We start from the raw sequence: 16346 nt of genomic DNA on the forward strand, positions 1-16346 counted from the left end.
CAATTTCAGAGCCTGCTATTGGTCTATTCAGGGATTCAACTTCTTCCTGGTTTAGTCTTGGAAGAGTGTAAGTGTCCAGGAAATTATCCATTTCTTCTAGATTTTCCAGTTTATTTGAGTAGAGGTGTTTATAGTATTCTCTGATGGTAGTTTGTATTTCTGTGGGGTCGGTGGTGATATCCCCTTTATCATTTTTAATTGCGTCGATTTGATTCTTCTCTCTTTTCTTCTTTATTAGTCTTGCTAGTGGTCTGTCAATTTTGTTGATCTTTTCAAAAAACCAACTCCTGGATTCATTGTTTTTTTGGAGAGTTTTTTGTGTCTCTATCTCCTTCAGTTCTGCTCTGATCTTAGTTATTTCTAGCCTTCTGCTAGCTTTCGAATGTGTTTGCTCTTGCTTCTCTAGTTCTTTTAATTGTGATGTTAGAGTGTCAATTTTAGATCTTTCCTGCTTTCTCTTGTGGGCATTTAGTGCTATAAATTTCCCTCTACACACTGCTTTAAATGTGTCCCAGAGATTCTGGTATGTTGTATCTTTGTTCTCATTGGTTTCAAAGAACATCTTTACTTCTGCCTTCATTTCGTTATGTACCCAGTAGTCATTCAGGAGCAGGTTATTCAGTTTCCATGTAGTTGAGCGGTTTTGATTGAGTTTCTTAGTCCTGAGTTCTAGTTTGATTGCACTGTGGTCTGAGAGACAGTTTGTTATAATTTCTGTTCTTGTACATTTGCTGAGGAGTGCTTTACTTCCAATTACGTTGTCGATTTTGGAGTAAGTACGATGTGGTGCTGAGAAGAATGTATATTCTGTTGATTTGGGGTGGAGAGTTCTATAGATGTCTATTAGGTCTGCTTGCTGCAGAGATGAGTTCAATTCCTGGATATCCTTGTTAACTTTCTGTCTCGTTTATCTGTCTAATGTTGACAGTGGAGTGTTGAAGTCTCCCATTATTATTGTATGGGAGTCTAAGTCTCTTTGTAAGTCTCTAAGGACTTGCTTTATGAATCTGGGTGCTCCTGTATTGGGTGCATATATATTTAGGATAGTTAGCTCTTCTTGTTGAATTGATCCCTTTACCATTATGTAATGGCCTTCTTTGTGTCTTTGATCTTTGATGGTTTAAAGTCTGTTTTATCAGAGACTAGTATTGCAACCCCCGCTTTTTTTTGTTCTCCATTTGCTTGGTAAATCTTCCTCCATCCCTTTATTTTGAGCCTATGTATGTCTCTGCGTGTGAGATGGGTCTCCTGAATACAGCAGACTGATGGGTCTTGACTCTTTATCCAGTTTGCCAGTCTGTGTCTTTTAATTGGAGCATTTAGTCCATTTACATTTAAGGTTAAGATTGTTATGTGTGAACTTGATCCTGCCATTGTGATATTAGCTGGTTATTTTGCTCATTAGTTGATGCAGTTTCTTCCTAGCCTCGATGGTCTTTACATTTTGGCATGTTTTTGCAATGGCTGGTACCGGTTGTTCCTTTCCATGTTTAGTGCTTCCTTCAGGGTCTCTTGTAAGGCAGGCCTAGTGGTGACAAAATCTCTAAGCATTTGCTTATCTGTAAAGGATTTTATTTCTCCTTCACTTATGAAACTTAGTTTGGCTGGATATGAAATTCTGGGTTTAAAATTCTTTTCTTTAAGAATGTTGAATATTGGCCCCCACTCTCTTCTGGCTTGTAGAGTTTCTGCCAAGAGATCTGCTGTTAGTCTGATGGGCTTCCCTTTGTGGGTAACCCGACCTTTCTCTCTGGCTGCCCTTAAGATTTTTTCCTTCATTTCAACTTTGGTGAATCTGGCAATTATGTGTCTTGGAGTTGCTCTTCTCGAGGAGTATCTTTGTGGCGTTCTCTGTATTTCCTGGATTTGAATGTTGGCCTGCCCTACTAGGTTGGGGAAGTTCTCCTGGATGATATCCTGAAGAGTGTTTTCTAACTTGGTTCCATTTTCCCCCTCATTTTCAGGCACCCCAATCAGACGTAGATTTGGTCTTTTTACATAATCCCATACTTCTTGCAGGCTTTGTTCATTTCTTTTTCTTCTTTTTTCTTTTGGTTTCTCTTCTCGCTTCATTTCATTCATTTGATCCTCAATCGCTGATACTCTTTCTTCCAGTTGATCGAGTCGGTTACTGAAGCTTGTGCATTTGTCACGTATTTCTCGTGTCATGGTTTTCATCTCTTTCATTTCGTTTATGACCTTCTCTGCATTAATTACTCTAGCCATCAATTCTTCCACTTTTTTTTCAAGATTTTTAGTTTCTTTGCACTGGGTACATAATTCCTCCTTTAGCTCTGAGAAATTTGATGGACTGAAGCCTTCTTCTCTCATCTCGTCAAAGTCATTCTCCGTCCAGCTTTGATCCGTTGCTGGCGATGAGCTGCGCTCCTTTGCCGGGGGAGATGCGCTCTTATTTTTTGAATTTCCAGCTTTTCTGCCCTGCTTTTCCCCCATCTTTGTGGTTTTATCTGCCTCTGGTCTTTGATGATGGTGATGTACTGATGGGGTTTTGGTGTAGGTGTCCTTCCTGTTTGATAGTTTTCCTTCTAACAGTCAGGACCCTCAGCTGTAGGTCTGTTGGAGATTGCTTGAGGTCCACTCCAGATCCTGTTTGCCTGGGTATCAGCAGCAGAAGCTGCAGAAGATATAATATTTCTGAACAGCGAGTGTACCTGTCTGATTCTTGCTTTGGAAGCTTCCTCTCAGGGGTGTACTCCACCCTGTGAGGTGTGGTGTGTCAGACTGCCCCTAGTGGGGGATGTCTCCCAGTTAGGCTACTCAGGGGTCAGGGACCCACTTGAGCAGGGAGTCTGTCCCTTCTCAGATCTCAACCTCCGTGTTGGGAGATCCACTGCTCTCTTCAAAGCTGTCAGACAGAGTCGTTTGCGTCTGCAGAGGTTTCGGCTGTGTTTGTTATTGCCCTGTCCCCAGAGGTGGAGTCTACAGAGACAGGCAGGTTTCCTTGAGCTGCTGTGAGCTCCACCCAGCTCGAGCTTCCCAGCAGCTTTGTTTACCTACTTAAGCCTGGGCAATGGCGGGCGCCCCTCCCCCAGCCTTACTGCTGCTTTGCCGGTAGATCACAGACTGCTGTGCTAGCAATGAGGGAGGCTCCATGGGTGTGGGACCCTCCCGGCCAGGTGTGGGATATGATCTCCTGGTGTGCCTGTTTGCTTAAAGCGCAGTATTGGGGTGGGAGTTACCCGATTTTCCAGGTGTTGTGTGTCTCAGTTCCTCTGGCTAGGAAAAGGGATTCCCTTCCCCCTTGCACTTCCCAGGTGAGGCAATGCCTCGCCCTGCTTCAGCTCTCGCTGGTCAGGCTGCAGCAGCTGACCAGCACCGATCGTCCGGCACTCCCCAGTGAGATGAACCCAGTACCTCAGTTGAAAATGCAGAAATCACTGGTCTTCTGTGTCGCTCGCGCTGGGAGTTTGAGACTGGAGCTGTTCCTATTCGGCCATCTTGCTCCGCCCCCCGGTCCTGTTTCTTTAAATAGACATCAGGTTTTCTTTATTTATGTATGTGTCACATAGAAATCTCTCAAATATATATTTAAGTAATGCCTAGTAAATTTAAATGTGTAGTATTAGAACATGATTTTTTTAATAAGCACATAAAATGTAATTTTTATATACTAAGGCAACCATTGTAATAAATCCTCTACTACTGAATTCACACTATGTCCTAAGAACTGTGCAAGCTCTGTGATTAGAAGGAAAAGATGCACACTTGCTTTCTTGGAGCTCAGGTCTGCTCAGATAGGTGTATAGTGACTTGTACCCTAAGTGCTTAGTGTATGGCGTGTTACATTGCTATATTAAGATGTGCTAGGTGGCAATCATATGCTGTGCTAAAAAAAAAATGCTGATTGTATGGTATGCTCTGTGTCTTAGTGAGGCGTGCCACATGCCCATCACACAGTGTGCTCAGTGCTCCTCATAGGGCATGCTAAGTGCCTGCATGTGGAGTGCTATGTGTACAGTCTGTGCAAGGTCGGAGGCATATTACTGTTGGTGGAATTCTGGAATATTTAATAGAGAAAGCAACAGAGGAAGAGCTGTCTCTGGTTGTGTAGGTGAGCTGTTTCTGCCATGCTTTGAAGTTTATGCATGATTACACAATGGCTGGCTCTGTGGCACCCTTCTTGGGTCATCGCACCTGAAGACAAGTGGTCGCACACTGAGGAAGATGAAGTGAAAAGGAGTCACAGTGGCCAGGGAAATTCAGGGACTCTATTTATCTTCATGACTCAGTAATGAAAACAGTGATGTTAAGTTTTGAAAGGGCCATGTGACTAAATTTCTAAGAATCTCAAAGCAGGCCTTTGGACTCAGACTGGCTATTTTTAATTGGTTGTGCCAGGTTCTATAGTTTTATGAGACAATTCACATCCATAACTGATACAGGAGAAGAAATAGGTTTGAATGGAAGGAAAAGAAACTTTCTCAGAATGCTGTATTATAATGTACACAAAATTGATTAAAATAACTTAGTAAATAATGGAACAATTGTAAGAAATTAGTGTATTTTTTTCCAAAAGTTTAGTATTGACGAAAAAATAAATGCAGGTGACAGGTGACAATATAAAACATATGTATGTTTTATATATAAATTTCATATATGTTTCATGTATTTATATATATATTATATAATATATATATAAATATAAAAAACACAGATCCCAATGTTGGTGATTTGTCAAGATCATATTGTAGAGGAAGGTGTGTGAGTCAGCGTCATCAGTGGAGAAACTTCTGGAACAGGTGACAATAGTATCCAGGTTAGTCAGCAAGGCAGAGGAAAACAAAAGAAAGCCCATGAGCTGTATTGGCCAGAAAAGGTCCATGTCTGCTGTGAAGGTGAGTACCAGGTTCCACAAAGTGGAGAGGTACAAGCTTTTCCCTCAGGGGCATACAATCCTGGAAGCAGCATGCTTTTACATACATCACAGTTATATCTGGGGTCATGGAAGTTAAAGTGGTTAAGAACTTCCACAGTCAGGAATAAAAATATAAAGTCACCTGGTAAATAAGGACAATGGAATCGTGAAGATAGAGAAATGTTAGGTATAATATCAGAAAGTGTGGTGTGTCCTACAGATCCTTTAAAACAGAAAGAAATTGATTCCTGAGCGATGGGGAAGGAGAAATTCATTGACGTAGAGCTAGCAGCTGAGGCTGAGGTGCACTCTTCAGACCGACACATGAGGCCTATACGATAGATGCACTTTGGAAGCCATTTACTGTGACTTTTAAGAGTAATTTAGTGGTACTAACATTGCATTAAAATACATCTTAGGAGTACTAGAGGGAATATGAGGTCATGACGAAGGTATGGATTTACTTAGCAATAGTGAAAACAGTGCATCAGATGTAATCATCTTGAATGACTTAAGCATTGGGTTCAGTTACAACAGGTGCTCCTTTTAGGCCCTTTTCATCAAAGTGGTTATTCTGGCCCACCGCCCAGTGGGTGAAGGGACTGGAACAGAAGTCTCAAGGGCTTTCTCAGAGCTGGAATCCTTTGAGAGCCGACTGCCTCAAGGCCTGGCAATTGTCCTGTAATAACTGCAGAGAAGCCTACTGGTCTAGACCAGGTTTGCATAGATCGAAACATTCAAGACATGTAGTCATTTTTCTGTCACTCTTGCTGCTGGATTAATTTTTAATAATGCTTCATTTCAGAATGCCCAAACAGGATGTATTTCCAAAGTTATCTCAACCTACAAACTCTCTGACCAAAAGTATACAATTAGGACATATTTCCTTCAGTAAAATAAATGTTATCTTCATTTTTTTTCATTAGTTTACCATTCAATCTGCTTTGCAAGTCCAATTGTTTTGTTTTTCTGACTGTGTCTGCCTCTGAGCAGCCACACACCACTGCATTAAACACGCCTTCTAATATCACTTCTGTATTCAATAGCTGACTTTTAAATTTATGTATATCATTATCATGCTAAACTGGTTATTTGATTGGGGAGAGAGCCTAAAAAAGTGTCTTTTACTGCAAGCAAATGGGAAGAATCAAACTTTAAATCATTGAAACTTAGTAGCACTGCATATTAAGTTTCTAATGTAGCACTCTAATTAATCTCCACTGAGAAATCACAATTCACAAATATATTGGAAAAAGAAAAATTCTGTACAGAGAAACTACTTGCTTATCCCAGGATCAGTACTGATGTTTTAATTCTATCTCCCTCCATTGCTGATGGTGAACAGGAATGAAAATAGAGACATAGTCTAAGCACAAACTAAATAAAATGATGGTTGTGATTAAGAGATGAGCAAAGAAATACTTTGCTCTTTTTGAGTGTCTCACTTGTAACAAAAGTTCTTGTCTTTAGCTAGACAGAGCATATAGAAAGAGGCTGTAGAAATTTAAAAGCAATATTACTTTATACAGTAAAAGCACTTTAAAAATCATTCATGCCAGTAGCAAAGATGCTACAATTCATAGGTGATAAAAGCAATAATAAGTACTTATATTCTTTCAAAAATTCCTACACAAATGTCCAGATAAATAAACCGTATATTGCTCCCAGTACTTCATCCGAGGTTCAAATTCCAATACCATGACTTAAAAGTGGTATGACTTTGAACAAGTTGAGATTTTTGTTGGTTATTGTTTCTCCCACTATAAAACAGAAAAAAATAATAGAACCAGCTTCATGGAGTGTTGAAAAGTAAGTTAACTTAAGTTCTTATCCCAATTCTCAGCTTGCAGTTAATTTCATAAATGTTAGTTCTAATTATAATTACAAAAATGTTTGAAAAGAAAAATTATATGCTCACTCCATTCTTTAAGGAACACACAATTTTATCTGTATATTAATATATACTCATAATTTGTAATACAAATTGCATTCAAGTGTCATTTTAGTAATTTTTGGCTGTACATTCATGGCTATGTCAGTCAGAAATGAAATTTAAGATAGCGAAATTACTCTGAAATCCAATGTGACTTAGAATTCACATGACTAGTAGTGAGAGTCAGAACATAATTTGATGAAGATAAAATTGATGACAGACAACTTTATTCTCTAATATTGCATACACCTTAACTCATAGCATTAAACTGATTTATTTAGGCAACAGATATTTATTGAGTGCCTGCTATGTACCAACCACTACATTAGATACTAAGACATAAGAATTAATAAATTACATTAAATGTCTTTTGTATTATTGTTTATACCTTAAATGGTTAGTTTAGCACACACACTTCCTGATCATACAGAGCATCTCACATGGCACAGAAGGGAAAAGAGTGGTTGAAAGTTTCGTTTCAAGGCTTCATAGCATCCAGAAGGAAACCTTAGTTTCTACTGTCCAGGTGGAATGCAGAAGGCAAGGACCTCAATAAATGAGAACTGAAACTTCTTAGTTTAAAGCCAGCACCCTCAGAGGACCCCAGATATAATCTATAAAACACATCAGTCTTCCTACAAGAGTTGAAAACGTGATTCTCACTGTCTTGGCCTGAGTTGTCAGCAAAGCACAAGCTACTATGAGTAACAATTTTACCCACAGAATTGCCCTCAGAAGATCCGTGGGTTTAGATTCATACTGCCCTGGTGGAGAAATGGCTCAGACTTGAAACTTTTCCCAATTGTGTTATGGAGAAACCATCCTCATATCACACATTATAGGTTCCTCAAGATTAAGAACAACCAAACATGACTTCAGATCTCATGGTCAACGACTACAAATACAGCAGGAAAAAGCCCTCTCTTTTCAAAGCTCATAATAAAACTAAATACAAAGTAATTTCATTTATTATTTTGTTGTCGTTGTTAAGACAGGACCTTGCTGTGCTTCCCAGACTAGTCTCCAACCCCTGATCTCAAGCAATCCTCTTGCCTCTACCTCCCAAAGTACTGGGACCACAAGCATGAGCCACTGTACCTTGACCAAAGTAATTTTAGGTGACCAGAATTTCATACAAATAGTTAATAAATTAAGGAAATAAAATTCAATTGGAAATTCTGTACAATAACACTAAGGAAAAAATGTTCATGTAAATGTGAAAAAGAAACAAATGGAATGTTTGGGAAATAGTCTCTAAGTTAAAACTCTAAGTTTAAAACTCTGAGGAGAATTATTAGATTATCATAGCCCAAGAATGACATATCTTCAGTTATAGCCATAAAATATAACAAAATAAGTTATCCTGAATATAGAACTGAAAAGATAGAAATTGAAACTAAGATAGTTAAGAGTCAAAGAAGGCAAAATGAGAGGCTCTCACATAAAGCTAATTGGAGTATCAGAGAGAGATTAGTGAGAGTGAGAGACAAACTATTTTACAGATTTTTCATAAGTGAGGAAACACAAAAGTCTTCAAATCTAGGAGGCACAAATATCAAGAAAGATAAATACGAAGAAATGTATATATAGCTGATTTTGTGGTAGATTACAAAATGCCAACGGGAAATTGAAAAGTGTTTAAGTAGTCAGAGAGAAAAGGTTATATATTTTACTATCATGATAATGGAAACCAGGAGCAAAAATTAACACTTTCACAATGCTAAAAGAATGGAAATGCCAGCTTGCTTTTCCTGTGTTCACACTTTTACTTACAAAAATTAGAAAGAATTTTTTTTATCATACAGAACCTTTGAAATTTGCATTAAAAGATGCTCAATAAATGCATTTCTAAAAGATGTACTTGAGGAAAAAGATAAACGATATTGCAAGGGAAGTCTCAGAATCAAAAATTAACACTGAGCAAAAAATTATTAAACACTTTGGTAAATATAAATAAACAGTGACTACACAAAGCAGAAGCAAATTTGAGGATTAAGAAAGTATGGGAGTTCCAGATTATTTGACAACAATATAATTTAGGATAGGAGATAATGGTTTCAAGAAATATTTGAGGCCTTTGTTGTGTTTAGAAAGATTACAAAGATATTCATTAACCGTTAACTTGAAATTTTAGAATGCCTTATTTAACAACAGAAAGGTATAAAAATAATCTGGACCATGGGAAGGAGCAAATTAGAATAAAAACAACATGTTTAATTTCAAAAAGAGGGTATGAAAAACACAGAGAAAAAGCAGAACAATATAAAATAAGCTTCCAGGGGATATAGTCAGTGAAAGTTTCAAATAATATAAAATATGTGTATTATAAATCACATTTATGGACAGTGTTTCCTTTCAGTGTGAAGGCTAGCAAATGTGATCAGGAAAGCATTCACAAATAACTGTTTCAGTAACCCTTATATTTTGACCTGGAATAATCAAAGGGGGCACTTGATTATTTCTTGAAATTTTTGCAGATTTTTGGAGGTATAATTGAAAAATAAAAATTGTACATATTGAAGGTGTACGTTAGGTTTTGTTATATGTATGCATTCCACATGTGTGTGAAATCATTTTTTTCTGTGTCTGGTTTATTTCACTCAGCAGAATGTCCTTCAGGTTCATGGATGTTGCTGCCAGTGACAGGATTTACTTGTGTATTAAGGCTGAATAATATTCCATTGTACATATGTGTACACACACATCACATTTTCTTTGTCTATTCATTTGTTGTTAGATGTCTAGATTGTTTTCATATCTTGGCTATTGTGAATAATGCCTCAATGAACATGGGAGTGTAATTATCTCCTCAAAGTACTGATTTTATTTTATTTTGTGGATATATACTCAGAGGTGGGATTGCTGGATCACATGGTAGTTCCATATTTAATTTTTTGAGGAACCTCCATTCTGTTTTATTTAAATGATTGTACAAATTTACATTCCAATCATATATATATATGAGCCATTTAAACATAAAACCACATCTTACTGTGGTTTTGATTTTCATTTCTCTGATAATTAGTGATGTTGAGCATCTTGTTATATATCTGTTGGAGATTAGTTGACCACATATGCATATGTTTATTTCTGCATTTTCTATTTCATTCCGTCAGTCTATTTTCCTGTTTCTATGCTAGTACTATACTGTTTTGATTACTGTAGCTTTGTAATATAATTTGAAATCAAATGTGATGCCTCTAGCTTTGTTATTCTTTTTTTTTTTTTTTTTTTTTGAGATGGAGTCTCGCTCTGTCACCCAGGCTGGAGTGCAGTGGCCAGATCTCAGCTCACTGCAAGCTCCGCCTCCCAGGTTCACGCCATTCTCCTGCCTCAGCCTCCCGAGTAGCTGGGACTACAGGCGCCTGCCGCCACGCCTGGCTAGTTTTTTGTATTTTTTAGTAGAGACGGGGTTTCACCGTGTTAGCCAGGATGGTCTCGATCTCCTGACCTTGTGATCCGCCCGTCTCGGCCTTCCAAAGTGCTGGGATTACAGGCTTGAGCCACTGCGCCCTGCCAGCTTTGTTATTCTTTCTCAAAATTGCTTTTGCTATTTATGGGTCTATTGTCATTCCATAAAATTTTAGAATTACTTTCTCTATTTCTGTAAAAAAGTCATATAATTTTTTAATCATCATTAAAATATATTCACCACATCCCAACATCCCCAGAGTAACCACTGCTGCATCAACTCTAAGTCTGAAATCTTATCTACATATCATCAAATTAAAACATTCTAAATTTTATCATTTAAATTATTTATGGGTGAGATTCAGGTTGTGATCAATCCTATGACAAAACCTCTCCAGCTGTGGATCTGTCAAAACACCAAACAAGTTATCTGCTTCCAAGTTACAGTAATTAGACTAAGATAGGCAGAATATAGACATTGTCATTCCAAAGGGAGAAACTGGAAGAATAAAGGAGTCACAGGTCCCAGGCAAGTCTGAAATTCAACAGAGAAAAATCTATTAGGTTTCAAGGACTACTAATAATTCTCTGTATCTTGAAAATCTGTCCTCTGGCCTTCTGTGGCAAAAATCCTCACTCTCTTGGCCCAAGTAGGTCCCAGTGGGCAGTGACTCTGCACCCATTTTTATACCCTAGAATTTTTCCTTCATTTTGTCCCATCTCTGTCTCTTTCAGTCTAAACTGACAGTGTCTCTGCTGGTATAAAATTCTCAAAAGCTTTATCAGTTTCCTGTACAATTCACAGGGATCCAAGCCATAAGACAAGAAGTGTCCCCAACAAATCATTCCTGGATAACTGTATCTCTATCCCTAGCTTCTGCTGAGAGATTTGTGGATTGGATCCATGAGTTGTAAATAAAATCTCGTTAAAAACAGCTGTTCAGTTTCATCCTTGACCCCCATCTCCAGGACATGGTATCTTAGTACCCTAGGGATTTTCCGTATCAACAAATACTGATTCTTTTTTGCCTCATTGTTCATTCTTCACTTTATCTCTTTTTCTCACATTTTACCATAAGAAGCAAGGACGAGCCAGTCTGCACCTTCTGTGCTTTGCTTGGAAATATCCTCAGCTCTTTTATATTCTCGTTTATGATTTACGAGTTCTGCTTTTCACCCAATTCTAGAACACGATTCACCCACATTCTCTGACACTATACCAAGTATTGCCTTTCCTTCCTTTCCTCCACTGTCCAATAATATGCTTGTCATTTCTCCATAAGGCCTCAACAGGACCACTGTTAATGTCCATATTTCTAACAACAGTCTCTTCAAGACAATCTATGCTTTTTCTGTTAAGCATCTCAGAATTCTCTCAGCTTCTGTCTCTTACCCAATTCCAAAGCCAATTCCACATTTTTTTAGCTATCTGTATGCCAGCTCCCTTCCTTCTGGTACTAATATCCGTATTGACTCCCTAGGGCTGCCATAAACTGAGTGACTTAAGAGACACTTATTCTCAAAGTTCTTGAGGCTAGAAATCCAACATCAGGGTGTCAGCAGGGCCATGTGCCCTCTGAGATTCTGGGTAGAAGCTGCCTCCTGGCCCCTTCCCAGCTTCCTCTGGTGGCCATCTGTCTTTGACAGGTCTCAGCTTGCAGCTGTGTCACTCCAGTCTCTGCCTCCACTGGCACTTGTCATCCTCATTGTGTGTCTCTTCTCTTCTTTAAAGAATATAAGTCATGTTGGATTCAGGGCCCACCCTACCCCAGTATGACTTTATTTTAACCATTTACACCTGCAATAGTCCCCTTTTCCAAATGAGTTTACATTCTGCAGTACTATGAGTTAAAACTTCAACATGTCTTTTTGAAAGCACAGTATAATTCATAATAAGAAACTTCAATGTAATTAACAAAGGAAGTCTGGAAGCAGAGAAAACGACAACTAGTCCAGCCTGGGATGCTTAGCAAGACAGCCCTTAGAAGGATATGCTTAAATTTTCTATATTGTTGAGCATGTTAGTTAAGGCCAATACATAAAAAAGACTATGGGGGTGGGGGCTGCCAAAATTCAGTACATAATATGCCATTCATGGAACTCAATCTGTGGTGCTGGATTAATATCAATGTCAGTGGTGGTGGGTTAATATCAGTGTTGCTGTCACAAAGGAAGAGATCCTTGAATTGATGAGACCATGTGAGGCAGTTCCAGCAGTTACCATGGCATACGTTATAGCAAGAACACTGAAAGTTAAAAAGTCACCCAGGTGAACAAATATGCATGGTTAACAAGAGTAAAGGGGAATGGAAGCTGCAGATCACCAATGCCTATGAAAAGAGCACAGGGAGAGGAGCTTTCTAAATGAGGCTTACTATCAATGTAAGATAAAATAAAAAGAGAGGTAATGCAGTTGCTGAACCAAGTTGTCACAGAGCTGTTAGGTGAGGGAAGCAGTGACATAAGTACACTGGATTTGGCAAGCAGGCTTTTCCTGGCTTATAGGAAAGCTTTTTTTTTTTTTTTTTTTCCCCATAAAATATGGTAGAAATGTAATCAACAAGGGTAAACAACAATTTCAAGAATCTTTTCTGTGATGACAGGGAAAGATAAAATAACAATTAGGGGGAATGTATGGTTAGTAGGGTATATTCCATTTTCTTACCTTTTAAAAATGAGAGATGCTGAGATGAGTGTATGTACTTTAGGAGAAAAAACAGTTGAGCGGTTATAGATGGAAGAGGGGGCATACTTGAATCACCGATGGAATGTGGTCCCAGGAAGAATTGAGATTCAGAGCACAGGTGGAAGTGTTCACTTTGGACAGGAGACTAGAATGATCCCAACTTACTATCAAAAAGAATCCAGCTTTGATGATATTCTTCCAGTGGTTATAAAGTAATTTTCAGTCCTCTTTTATGTATTTACAATGAAAAAAAGGTCAAATAAATAGAAACTGTAGCATAGAACTGATCCTGGATTGGGCTATTTTCTGTGATCCCAGTGGGAAATAGCTCCACAGGTTCAATTATGTCAACCCAGTAGTCGGCCTGGAAATGAACATCTCTGTGAGACTCGGATTCCCTTTTCTGCATGGCTGCGTGCTGCAGTCTGAGAAGAGCCAAGCTCTTTCAAGGCCCTACCCCCTGTCAACAAGAAAAGGCATGAAAAGTCAATTGATCTTCACGGCGATTCGTCCCCTTCCCAATACTGTTCTCAAAGCTTTCTGAATGAAATTCAACTTTGTTTTATCCTACGTGAATACTTCAATCAGATTCTAAATCCAAATCCTGAACATTCTTAACATTCCACCACGTGGTAATAAATAAAAAGACAAGTCAGAAAGTAAAATATTACATAAAGGAATGAAACTGAAGAACTGTAGTGTTCTTTTATGTTTATGTTTATTCTGGTAAGCATTTGTCATTATTTGAATTGTTATTATTTCTATTAGTGTGTTTACCAGCAGAGAATATTACTGATAGCTACCATTAATATGCAGCAGATATTAAAGTGATCAGTAGGTAGCAAGAACTATTTAATTCTTGTTTATATCAGTTTATGGATACATGACATATTCTCATTAACCTTTACAGGGTCTTTCATGATTTGTGGGGACTTTCTTGTAACAAAAAATTCAATGAATTTTAGTTCTTTGTTTTTAAAAACTTTATTTTTCAGAAGTAGTGGAATATTTATGCTGCATCTCTTCTGTCCTTGTTATCTATCAGTTTATCTAAAATTGTTGTTTGGGTGTTTAATTTTTTAAATTTATTTTTTAGTTTAGTTTACTGTATTTAGGTAAACTTCATGTTGCAGGGGTTTGGTGTGTAGATTGTTTTGTCTCCCAGATAATGAGCATAGTACCTGATAGATAGTTTTTTGATCCTCACCCTCCTTCTGACCTTCACCCTCAAGTAGGTCCCACTGTCTGTTGTTCTCTTCTTTGTGTCCATGTGTACTCAACGTTTGGCTCCCAGTTATAAGTGAAAACATGTTGTATTTGGTTTCCTGACCCTGTGTTAGTTTGATTAGGATAATGGTCTCCAGCTTCATCCATGTTGCTGCAAAGGACATGATCTGGTTCCTTTTTAATGGCTACATGGTATTTCATGGTGTCTATGTACCACATTTTCTTTATCAAGACCAACTATTGATGGATATTTAGGTTGATTTCATGTCTTTGCTATTGTAAATAGTACTGTGATGAACTTATGTGTGCATGTGTCTCTATGGTAGAGTAATTTATATTTTGAGGGGGAATATGCCCAATATTAGAATGCTGGGCCAAATGGTAGTTCTGCTTTGAGTTCTTTGAGAAATTGCCAACCTGCTTTCCATGTCGGCTAAACTAGTTTAAACTCCCACAACAGCATATAAGCTTTCCCTTACATCTGCAGCCTCACCAGCATCGGTTATGTTTTGTTCTTTTAGTAATAAGCATTCTGACTGATGTGAGATGGTATCCCTTTGTGGTTTTGATTTGTATTTTCTAATGATCAGTGATGTTGAGCATTTAGTGGTTCTGCTTTTGTGTGAATTCAGCTAAAGGGCACAGACTATTTTTGTCCTGAGAAACACCTGAATAGCAGGGCACCTCACCCCACCCACACCTGCTACTGATAGCCAGGTGGGCAATGCCTGCTATAACTTCCAGCCCAGCCATCCTACATCTGTGTGAACTTGGCCTGTTGCCACAGCTCCCTGTTGTCCTGGGAAGCACCCAGATGGTCAGCAGAACAGGTGACCCCACCCACCCCCACCTCTTGTAGCTAGATGAGTCACACTTGCTAGAGCTTCCAGCACAGTGGTTCTGCTTCTGCCTGAACTCTGCAGGCAGGTGCAACCCTGTGTTTCCCTGCAAAGCACACGGACAGCAGATAAGAGCCAATCCAGCAAGGGTATGGCTTGTTTACCAACTGTTTCCCCTGCCTAACGGAGCTCCATGGATCAGAACATTCAAAAAAATATAAACAAGGTCACAGAGATAGCAATCAGAGCAGACCCCTTCAAGACCCAGGAGTGAATTAGAATCAAAGTCAGTAGACTAAGCCTACCTTATACTATAATCAAACTTATCAAAGAAGATAAAAGGAAAGAAAAACCCATCCACGGGACAGTAACTTCAAGGATTGAAGGAACATCAGCCCATACAGATAAGAAAGAACCAGAACGAGAACTTGGGCAACTTAAAAAGCCAGAGTGTCATCTTACCTCCAAATGATCACACTAGTTCCCCAGCAAGGGTTCTTAACCAAGCTGAAATGGCTGAAATGACAGAAATTAAATTCAGAATAAATAGGAATGAAATGAATAGTTATGAAAATCATCAACATTCAGGAGATAGTCAAAACCCAATCCAAGGATTGTAAGACTTTCTTCATAATATTCCTGTTTAGACAGAAAAAAAAAAAAAATAAAAGAAAATGTAGAACCCTTGGAAAAAAAGATTCTTTACTTTCTATTAAAATTATAGGAATCCTGAGGCCAGGCGTGGTAGCTTATGCCTGTAATCCCAGCACTTTGGGAGGCCGAGACGAGCCTGACCAACATGGTGAAACCCCGTCTCTACTAAAAACACAAAAATTAGCCAAGCATGGTGGCACATGCCTGTAATCCCAGCTACTCAGAGGGCTGAGGAAGGAGGATCTCTTGAACCTGGGAGGTGGCGTTTGCAGTAAGTCGAGATCATGCCACTGCACTCCGGCCTTGGTGACAGAGTGAGACTCTGTCTCAAAAAAAAAAAAAAAAAAAAAAAAAAAAAAAAAAAAGCAATCTCAAAGCCACTAATTATCTTTAAATTACAAAATGCAATGACTAATTAGAATCTTTTCCGAATCTTTTAATTAAAAAAAAAATCTCTTTGACCATGGACACCACTACTCTTAGCAATCTTTATTTATTTTCTGACTCTCTGACCTAACTCCTTTATCACATATGTGATGCTTCTTTTCTTACCAACTGTGACAGTGTTAGGGCTCCTCCTTGGAAAGCTATACACTGTTGGTGGGAGTGTAAATTAGTGTGGCCACCATGAAAAGCAGCTTGGCGATTTACAGTATCTCTTCTATAAAGAACAGTTTCTATAAAGAATAGAAACTCCCTCTGTTTTATAATCTACATCTT

General features: G+C 38.4%; 1 protein-coding gene across 1 annotated transcript in view; it reads left to right on the forward strand.

Moving 5' to 3' along the window:
- SNTG1 (syntrophin gamma 1) overlaps positions 1 to 16346 on the forward strand; it is an 879206-nt gene that overhangs the window by 203017 nt on the left and 659843 nt on the right. The window lies entirely within an intron of this gene.

Source organism: Macaca mulatta, chromosome 8, assembly GCF_049350105.2.
Source record: "Macaca mulatta isolate MMU2019108-1 chromosome 8, T2T-MMU8v2.0, whole genome shotgun sequence".
NCBI lineage: Eukaryota > Metazoa > Chordata > Mammalia > Primates > Cercopithecidae > Macaca > Macaca mulatta.